The sequence below is a fragment of the Manacus candei genome, unplaced genomic scaffold (genome assembly GCF_025592945.1).
Source record: "Manacus candei isolate 608988 ecotype Guabito, Panama unplaced genomic scaffold, ASM2559294v1 h1tg000067l, whole genome shotgun sequence".
NCBI classification, from domain to species: domain Eukaryota; kingdom Metazoa; phylum Chordata; class Aves; order Passeriformes; family Pipridae; genus Manacus; species Manacus candei.
Window position 1 is genome coordinate 1,889,218 of NW_026138115.1, and position 11,145 is coordinate 1,900,362.

An 11,145-nucleotide genomic window follows, 5' to 3' on the forward strand; every position below is an offset into this window, starting at 1 on the left:
AACATGTGATTTGTTTTCCACTGAGACTGGTAGTGCATGTGTTAGAGGTTTTGGGTTAACTACAGGAAGGGGAAATGCTTCACACAATCCTCAAATTAGGGGCTCTGTCTAATGAAAAGCTCTCCTATTCACTGCCTTCCTCGGTGCAGGACAGTGGGTAGCCCTGGCATGTCCTGCTGGGGAGGGCAAGAAGGTGGGGAGAGGAGCACAGGTGGCACTAGTCCCCTAAGGCAGGGAAGCACTAAAACCATCTTTCTGAGTATTGCCACAGTCTTTGTCTTTAACATCCACCTGCAGTTATTCGTAAACCGGTGAGCTGGGTTCTCACTGGGAAACCTCATTCTGCGCCGTTCCTCGTGTGCCCTGGTGGTGTGGCTTTCACACTTCCACCCACTCCCGGGTGCTCCATCCTACAGTGTGCACAGGCCACCCGAAGCATCCCGAGATGCGGGCAGGCGCCAGGAGAGGGCAGCGGTGCCCAGGGCTCGGCGCTGCCCGCGGAGCGGAGCGTGCGGGGGCTGCGGAGGGTCCGCGGAGCCGCCCCTCGTCCGGCCCCCGAACCAGGGAGGGTGTGCACACACGAGCATTAAAAGAGATTTTCTCTATCGACCGTCGGGGCTTAAATGTGCTTCTTGGCTGCGGTTCATGTTTCCCGTGACGGTCAGACGGCACATTAACCATCACACACACAGGCATTCATCTTCAATCCCCCGATCGCAGTACAAGCCACTTCTTAAGGAGTTGCAGGTTTTAGGGCCAGAAGGGACCTTTACAGGGAGGTAGTCCCATCTCTTGTCTGAAACGGGCCTTGGATCGTGATGCCCGCAAACAGCACAGAGCCCAGTGGAGACCTGTCCTCTGAGTTAGTGGACGTGTGACGATTCTCCTCATGACAGCATGTCCTCTAGTCCCCATAGGGCTCCCACCAGCTTGGCCTGGCCTTTCCCAGCCAGGGAAAGTGTATGTGCATGTGTAGAGCAGGGAAAGGAGCAATATAGGAGGGAAAGAGAAAACAAGTGATCTTTAGCCAGCACAAAGACCACTCTCCCAGAAAAGTGGCCAGGCTGACAGCCAAAGGGTTATAGGGTGGATATAACAAAGCTAACTACAGATCAGGGCTGTTGCTGGAGAACTGTTTTTTCCCATCATGTAATATCAGAAGAGAACATCTTGCCTGAAAAGGCATAGGTAGCACTAATACCCAGAATTGCATTAGTTAGCATTAACAAAAAAAAAAAAAAATCAGAAGAAACATTCAAATAACGTGTCAGCTTTTATGCCAATCTTTGTTCAAGAAACCAGGAAGGCTTCTGACACAGGGCAGACTCATTCATGTTTGCTTGGCAAGAGGTTCTTGAGTCTTCTGATTCACCCAGTGCTACTCATGGTTCCAGGACAGGACATTGGACAAGATGCCCCTCCTGGCTGACCCCATTTGACCAGTTCTGTGTTTCCATTTTCCATAGTGAAGAAAAACTGCCATGTATGTTTTTTTGCACTGGCAATCTAGTAACAATGAATCAGGAAAAGGTTGAGGTACTCAACAAGGTTTTTTGCCTCAGCCTTCACAGGAAATCTCTCTTTCCAATCCCTTAAGGGGTGCACTGAAGGACGGGGACTGAGGGAGCAAAGCCCTACCACCGTAAGGGAAGACAAGGTCCATGACCACCTGAGGAACCTGAACATACCTGTCTATGAGACCTGACAAGATGTATCCCAGAGTCCTGAGAGAATTGGCTGACATGGTTGCCAAGACACTCTCCATGATATTTGAAAAGTCATAGCAGTCAGGTGAAGTCCTGCTTGACTGGAAAAAGGGAAACCTTGCACCCATTTTTAAAAGGGGTAGAAAGAATGAGCCTGGGAACTACAGACCTGCGAGCTCTGTACCTGGGAAGACCATGGAACAAATCCTCCTAGAAACAGTGCTAAGGCACATGGAGGACAGGGAGGTGGTTCGAGACTGCCAGCATGGCTTTACCAAGGGCAAGTCCTGCCTGACCAGCTTCATGGTCTTCTCAGATGGACTGACTACATCAGTGAACAAATGTAGAGCTATGGATGTCATCTACATGGACTTCTGTAAAGCCTGTGATACATAGTCCCCCACAACATCCTTCTCTCTAAATTGGAGAGAGATGGATTTATTAGATGGACTGTTCAGTGAGTGAGGAATTGGTTGGATGATCACATCCAGAGGGTAATGGTCAACAGCTCAATGTCCAGATAGAGATGGGTGACAAGTTGTGCCCCTCAGGGATCCCTGATACCAATGCAGGCTGAGGGATGAATGGATTGAGAGCAGCCCTGCCAAGAAGTACTTGGGGGTGCTGGACTTGCATTAACAATGTGTGCTTGCAGGCTAGAAAGCCATTGTATCCTGGGCTGCATCAAAAGCAGTGTGGCCAGCAGGTCAAAGGAGGGGATTCTACCCTTCTACTCTGCTCTTGTGAGACCCCACCTGGAGTATTTCATCCAGATCTGGGGCACCCAATATAGGAAGGACATGGACCTGTTGGAGTGGGTCCAGAGGAGGGCCACAATGAGGGATGGAGCACTTTTCCTGTGAGGAAGGGCTGAAAAAGTTGAGAAGAGAAAGCTTCAGGTAGACCTTATAGCAGCCTTTCTATACTTAAGGGAGGCTCATAAGAAAGATGAGGATAAACTTTTTAGTAGGGCCTGTTGTAATAGAACAAGGGGTAATGATTTTAAACTAAAAGAGGGTAGATTTAGATTAGACATAAGAAAGAAATTTTTTACAGTGTGGGTGGTGAAACACTGGCACAGGTTGCCCAGAGAGATGGGTGGATGCCCTATTCCTGTAAACCTTCAAGGTCAGATTGGACTAGACTCTGAGCAACCTGATCTAGTTGAAGATGTCCCTGCTCATTGCAGGGAGTTTTGACTAGGTGACCTTTAAAGTTCACTTCCAATCCAATATATTCTATGATTCTAAATAGCTCTTATTTGGTTTCTTTCAGCTGCTTCTTGTGAGTTTAAATGGTTCTTTTCATTTGTGTGTACTGCAGATCTCATTGGCAATGCATGAGAACCACAGGTGAAGCAAACTGGCAACAAAAGAAAAACCTGTCTAATGATCTATGCTTCTTGCTCTCACAGAAGAAAAAATAGTAAATCACAGTTGGTAAATACAGTTAAAAGCAAGAAAAATCTTAAAAAACTGTCTGTGCTTTTACACACTAATGTCTTGATGCAGAAAACAATTATGCATATAATTAATGTTACCAACCTGACAATCCCATTGTGACCCATTAGCTGTAGGTATTTGCATTTTTATAGAAAGCCACCATAAGAAGCCATGATAAGATCTTCCAGTTTTGCCTCAGTTAGGCAAGGTGCAGGATATTATGTCCTTATGAATGTGTGGATGAATAGCATTTTGAGGAAAATTATTATAATTAATAGATATTATAGGATCAAGACCTGATTATAAATAATAAGGTCATGGCTAAAATGGGGATACTTTCCAACCAGTTTTAAAGTTTGTCTAGCAAAAAATAGGTCAGGTCACACTAAATGGCATTTCAGGCAATTCCGAAATAATTTTGGAGGAACTGATTTAAAACTTACATGAGATGTATCATTAAAAATTGCAAGCTCAGGGAACTCAGATCGCGTTTATGTGATTCTGCTCTAAGCGTGAAACTTTGGTTTCAAAAATCAGAATAACACCTGAACATAAGAAATAAAGTGTGAGAAAGAGCTGGGCAGAAAATGCCCTGGAAACAGTCTTTCTCTTATGTTATAGGTATGTATGGCTTGAATGAATGGCAAAATTTTGATGAAGTTCTTAGGGCCATGCTCGTCACCTTCATAATCCTGACTCCTCAGAGATCACAGACATCTCCTTGCAATCACACCCTGGAGTCACTGACACAAGTTTCATTTGGCTGGGAATTGTCTCCTTTTGAGTGTTGCAGTTGCACACACAAAGGTATGTACTGTATGAAGGCTTGCTCCTACAAAAAAGTGCAGCTGGGATTTGAGCCATTGCTTATATTTATACTTGGTCTGTTTTTTCATGAGGTCTGTCCTGTGTGATACTGATGATAATTCTTGTGTGACTAGACAGCTCCGTGTCTGGACACTGTTCCCACAGACAGTGGGAGCTGTCTGATAACTCATATTGGTGAAACTGAAGTGTGATAGGAGTAAAAATAATATCAAGTATTTATAAATATGTTGTCTACTTCCAAGTTTCTATGGAGAAATCTAGAGCTGGCACTCCTATAACATTTTGACAGAATGGACATTGTTCCTGTCTGATGATTCAGCAGAGCAGCTGGGTATGTGAAGGGATGGAGAAGGGATGGAAGGAGAGAGGAAAACATGATCAAGTGTGGCTGTTCTTCCTAGGTGGGCCTGGACCCTGGAGATATTTGTGATGAGAAGGTGGTCATTAGAAATCAGATAATTACATCAGCGTTAGCCAGAAAAATGTTACCTGTCAAGAGAAGGGGGATTACTTCATACTGGCAAAATGTATAATAATAATACATATATTTATACATAGCCAGCCTCCAAGTCAAGTCCTCTCCAGCATCATCCCCATGGAACACATGCATATGTCAATAATTCCATCATCCCAGTGTCTGGTTCCTGTGCAGGAAGAGGTTAATTATGTCTCAGCCTTTATGGCACAAAGTAAAGCTCTTGTTATTTTTGTTTTGTTGGGTTTTTTTAAGAAAAATTGTGTGGAGAAAGAGGCAGGCTTTAAATATTTGTGGAGGCTGCTTGGCAACAAATTGCATGCGATCTTTATAAAAACAATAAGTCCTCATACAATTTACATTGTGTTCGAACTGGGTGCTAATGGCTCCTGACCAGTGCTCAATGGCTGGTCTGTGGGAAGAAACAGGGAGAGAGGTGTTACATTGTGCATTGTGTGCTGCTACTCCAGCTTTCTGAGAAAGAGGAGCTGTTAGAAGTTGAGGACCAGGGTGGGAATAAAGCTGTGGCTTTTACAGCACATAAAATGCATGAGGTGAGAGCTGACACTGATTGTGGCTGTGCACTCAAGGCCACTGCTCCGGGGTGGAATCCACACACACAACATGGTGCTCCCAAATATAACTGATGGCTGCAGGCCCGTCTCCTTCCATCTCGGAAAATAGCTGTGCTCCTTTTATTTTTCTTTCAGGAGTGTCCTCTACTTGTCTGCAGCAAAGGCACTATTAAGCAGATTGCAATCCTTTCCCTATCAGCTGGGAACTGATTTAAAACTGATGTATCATCTGTTCAGCTGTGCAGGAAAGGCAGAGCAACCCTGTGCCTGCAGCTGCTCAAAAATCACAGAAGTCAGCTCAGAGATGATGAGATTTCTCAAAACAATAAGCAGTACTTTGTTTATTTGTTTGTTTTATCCCCCCTCTCCATTTTTGCACTTTCACCTCTAGGATACAACTGAAGCATGTTTTATTAGGTTTCTTCCACTACTGCTGAAGCAAAAACATACTTCATCCCTCCCCCAAATTTTCTTCCTAGCAGGAAAAGGGGCTTTTAAGCAAATATCTTTTGCAGGAGCAGTGACAAGAAGCCTGAGCATTTCTGATACTGGATGTGCAACCCTTTCCATAATCTGGAGAGGTTACTGATGGCCTTTGGTTAAGAACTTTGGAACCATTCCTGGTGAGGGCAGAGGGGTTAAGCATGTGCAGTACCAACGGAGTTGCTCAAAAAGAACATATAAAAAAGAATTGAACACAGGTACATCTGATACCCTACCCCAAAATATGAACAAATAAAAACTCTGATCACTGTTACTTCACTTTTACCAGCCAAAATACAGGCATTGCTTTCTGTTTATACAGGCAATAATGAAACCACATGGCTTTCCTGAAACTTCCTCCACATGAAGACATATGAGTGCAGCAGCTTATAAGAACTGGTAGAAGTAGAGCACAGTAAATGAAGATCATCCAGTCCTGTAAATTCAGTCCTGAATTCAGAGAAATAAAGTGTCTTACACATGATCATGTATGCCCTATGCCACAGCCAAAGACAAATGAATGTCCAGATTTTCCAAATTCAGGTGCTCTGAATTGAGTGAATGATGACGATGATAACATCCTTCAGGTGTGTCACTATTTGTGTTTTAACTCTCAGAACACACCTAAATGAGGAAGATGAGCCCTTGACAAGTATCACTCGGTAGCAGGGTACCCACTGACTCCCTGAGCCTCTCCATGATGCCATGTCAATGTTACAAGTCTTCGTGAAGTTGCATGAGAGGAACACGAGGCAGTGGCTTCTTGTGCATGGGTGTGCATGACTGGCAGAAACAGCGCTGAACAAATCAGATGTTCACATGTTCATGCTCCAACAACGACACTTCTGTTGACTCCCATGTTCATTAAATCCTTATATATGTGTATTTATAGGTACATACACAGATTATTTTATACACACATGTGGCAGAGAGGCCATACAGGTTAGATACACAGAGAGGTATGAACTGTGCTACAAAAAATATTTAGCAACATGTATTTTCAAACATTGTGGTAGTAGTTTTGACTATGAATTCAGATAACGTCACAAAAAATGGACTGCATGATTTAGTGAATGTGTTGCTGAATTGATAGAAGAGGATTAAATTATAATTATCAAACCATTCACCTTTGTCAGTGGATCTAATCACAATCCATTTGATAGCAACAAAAAATGCCGTCTGACGGCAGCTTTGTAGCTTTGTGAATGAGTGAATTAGTTCCCACTGGCTGAGCACTAACTGCATACTGTTATCACTTCACAGTTGCTCTTATGACTTTTGCTTTGCTCAATGGCTTCATTTTCCTAGGTAGACATCTGTAAGGAATGGAATTAAAACTCTTTGAGCTAGTCTGTGTAAGAGCTGGAAAAATGAAAAGAAGATAAACCTCACAAAACTAAAGGCAAAGGACCATTAAACAGATCCTCTGATATGGCTTTTATTTTACAAGTCATTATACTTCACTCAATTAACCCACTTTTGAATACACTGTACTATGGGTATGGCACATCTTCTAGAAAGGCATGCTCCCTCTCTGAAGACATTAAGAGTTGGCAAATCATCATTTCTCTGGATGACTGACTCACTATTAAAATCTCCTCATTTGGATTCATCTTGGCTTCAGCTTCTGGCCACTGGTTTTTGTCTTTCTTTTCCCCAGTGCATTTAAAAAAGCCTTGGGGCCTGGTGTTTTCTTCTTAAGAGGAAAATTAACTGTATGCATGCAGAGCCCTGAATGCTTTGCCTCTTCATGAAACACTTCAGTGGTGTGTCTCACCAATGATCATAAGAAAGAGCTCCTGGAAAAATACATATCTTTAAACCAATTGTGCAATAAAATGCAATACGATTTTTAAATGCTGGTAAAAATCACTGAATACAAAAGGCAGAACTCTCCAGCATGATGACATGTGGTCATACTTTCACCTCATCCTGGAATCTGGAAAAGCTCCCATAAAAGTTCATTTTGATCAAATGGGATAAGCCATTGACTTGTATAAAAACACATGAGCTATACCAAAGAAAATCCTTGATTGTTCAAGTTTTGGGCGATTTGGCAGCCTTATCAGATCTTAACAAAACTAGGAGATTTGTCACATTTTTACCTCAACAGTTCTCAGTATTGGAAACAGTAATTGCTGTTGGGACTTCCGTTCAAACCTATCACTTACTACTGTGTTGGTTTTGAGAGGTAGGAGATTGCACCAAATGGGTTTTTTAGCAGTTCTTCTAAGAGAAGAATTAGAGTGTTTTCCAGCTCCGAGCTTTCTTTTCAAATTACACCAGTTGAACTTTGTACTACGATATCTATGATCACCTGCCAGTTCAAGTCAAGGGAGTTACAACATAAATGGATGCATTCCTGAACCTCTCTCAAAAGCAAAGGATAGATATTTCCATCAAAGCTGACCTAATAATATTTGCCAAGTGATGATTGCTCATACTCTTGCCTTCCTCTTTAACTGTTGGTCATTCTTACAAGGAAGTACTTAGACATGGGAAAACAATGAATAAATACATACAAATCCATCCAACTTTTAGCTCCTCAACTCATCTCTGTGATACAGGTGTGACTGGATGATGCAGGGGAAGGTTGGACGTGGGGAGAGGCAACTTTGATGAAATCCCCATGCTGAACCAGGGGTAAGTTATCACTTCAGCCTGCATTTCTATGCTCGTGCACACACAAATACCTACACACCGTGCACAGAAGGATCTTTTTGGTGACCCACACCTGCCAGAGACCACTTTTTGTTTTATCTCCAGGCATTTCTGTTTAAAGAATGTGTTTGAAAGCCAGATCTTCATTTGGAAAATGTATGTGGAAAAGGGGACAAGAACAGATGAGAAGGAAGCAGGCAGCCACCTCTCACTAGAAACATGTCCTCACTGGAGTGCTGCTCTCCAAACCAATCCTGAGGGCCCTGCTGACCCCAGCAAAGCAGGAGGACATCAAAACTTGGTTAAGCAAAAGCTCCACTATGTGTTCTCTAACATGACTTTTAAAGTGATTAGTCTTTAATGACATATTGGTCAGAGGTTGATAAACCCTGACAGATGCTTGCAGTTCACTATGCTCAGGTGAAGTATCACTAACTATGACTTCTAAACTGCCTCTACAGACACCACAAGGACGTGTCTGACATTTCTAGAGCTCCTCAAGGTCACACTTTGAAATATAGTACAGAGAAACTTTCTAAATCATCGACTTCCTGCTGCTATGGAACAACCGATGGGTTTTAATTCTCCCTATTTTCAGAGGCTTCTGGCAGAACTGTGACATTAAATATTCAGGGAAATACAAGTAAGGTTTGAAAATGCCTGCTCTGAAAGGGCTTGGAATCATTAGTGCATCTCATACTGCAAAAGCCTCTGCCTGGCAGGTTACGGATCAGAGTCATCCACTTCTTACCGCAAAAAATTATTCAGTTTATTTATCAGCTACAGGGAACAGGCCCTCCATTTGAAGCATTTATATATTTCTGCTACTTTACTTCCAAAGCTAATATTGTTTGGGAAGGCCAGGGAAGGAATCTCTTCCCACATCTCTTTCAAAGTCAAGCTGACTTCACACTGGATGTAAAATTGAAACCCCTTCTTCAAACAGTAACAAACAAATAGGAGAAAGGTTTAATTACTCCTGTAGGGTGCTGCATCAACAGGCAGTTTAGCTGACTGTTGCATTTGAAGAATATTTGATATCTCCAGTGCTGTGAAAGAGGTCAGGCAGTTCAAAAGGAGACTTCTTGCTTGCTGGCTTCTAAAAAACTCATTCATTTTGTTACTATGATGAAGTACACAGAATAGATCACACATAATTCATTCTTCCACAAACATTTCATTGCAAAGATATACTGGTTGTATTCTAAAACATCAAATAATATTTCAGGGTTTATAGTTTTCGTTTCAGGCAGGTTATACCAGGAAATTACAGAAGATTGCAATATACAAGAGATTTGAAATCTGCAGATGGAAATCTATGTATAAAAGCCAGCAATGTTAGCATTATTTTTATAGCATCTGCAACTGCAGTGCTTGAACACTAATAATTACCTACTGCTCTGCTTCCAATCCTAATATTCATGGGGTAAAAAACAGACCAGGCAATCTCCATTTTCTACTTGAAGCATTCACTTCTGGTTGGTGTTGGAGCAGGCTGATTTATAATTTACCCCATATTAAATATTTGTAGTTATGTTCAGAAATAGTCTTTGCCAGTGAATATTATTGCAGAGGCCTTGACTTGTATCTCTAGGGTACACAATGAAAGTTTCTCTAATCAAGATAATTCAGGCAGAAGAAGGCAGTTTGTCTAGCCAGGGTCACTTGAAGCTGAACATGGTGCCACAGAGAGGGCTGGCCCTGAGCAAGTTTCAGCTGGATTGTTTCTTCCTGCACAACTTTACCAGCTTACACAGCCCTGTGGACCCTACTGTCAGACATCATGATCTGCAGAGATACCCATCACACCAAGTCACTGCTCTGCTGTCCCTCTCTCCTTCCATGCAGTAAGCCCTGACACAGCATAGGCCCCTCTGTTTCTTGGGTTATTGTTCAAGGCTCTGCTTGCACCAGGCTGGCATCTCTACCTTTGCATGGGGATCAGATAGGATGAAACCATGAAGCTCACATTATGGGAGCAGGTCGTGAAGAGATGGAAACTCCTAGGAGACACTCGGATGCTCTCAAGGTGAAAGCTTTACTTCTTGGGTCTTTTGCCTCGCCCTCAGGGTACTATACAACATCTAGCGATGGAACAGTGATTCCTTTTCTGGTAAATATTGTAACCTTTGATCAGTATCTACTGGGGCAACAAATCTTCATAGCGTGCTGGAGCATACAGAAGGGAATCTGAAGGTCCTGAATTCAGTTGGTCACAGATGATTGAGAGTAAGTCAGGCTCAAAGGGGCAGAATTACACAATCCTGTCACATGGATGAGAAAACTGCATCCTGCATCCATCAGAAACAGAGGAAAAATAGAAGGGGAATAAAGGGGAAAAATAACAAACAAGTTTCCAAAAACTGCATGGAGCTTTTGCTACGTCAAGTCCTCTCTGAATCAAGGAAGGGTTCTGCCCTAGTAAGGGAGGAGATTTTGAATGAAATGCTCATGGCAACAGAAACAAATCAGCTCCACAAGTACATAATATTCAAATGAGTTTTACATAACTACTCTCCTTTTTTTCCAACCTCCATCTGAGTGAAAGAACAGCACAAAACCAAACTGAATGTAAGACAACCAGCCTGAAGGCCAGGGAAGGACCTTTCCCATTGCCTCTGTCAAATAAAGCATTCATGTTCTCAATAAATCACACCTTAAAATAAACCATGCTTACCAAAGCGAATGAAAAAACAACAGAGAAAGGACTGAGAGTGATCCATACAACCCTGCTCCCACCAGAAGGACCTCATTTCCGGAGCTCTTGCATGTGGAAGCTGTATCTGTGATGTCACACCATCACCCCAAAAGGCCAAGTCTTGAAAATAGCAAGTGCATTTTGCTATTAAGTTGGTTCAAACAAACTTTACCTTGGTAGCAAGCAAATAAAACAAATTCAGCTTCCAAGTTAGAAGTCACTGTAACTCCTGGCATTATTGATGGATTGTGTGATGAAACATACACAGCACATAGAG

General features: G+C 42.6%; 1 long non-coding RNA gene across 4 annotated transcripts in view; it reads right to left on the minus strand.

The window, feature by feature from the left end:
* Positions 1 to 11,145, minus strand: part of LOC127479466 (uncharacterized) — a 30,601-nt gene extending 19,456 nt beyond the window's left edge. For 2 of the 4 annotated variants that reach the window (XR_007907574.1, XR_007907572.1), the window contains exon 1: positions 10,848 to 11,145. This is a non-coding gene — a long non-coding RNA (uncharacterized LOC127479466). Of the gene's footprint in view, positions 1 to 4,750; positions 4,864 to 6,636; positions 6,826 to 10,847 lie in introns of those variants that run through there. The other 2 variants (XR_007907573.1, XR_007907575.1) reach the window with 2 other exon arrangements.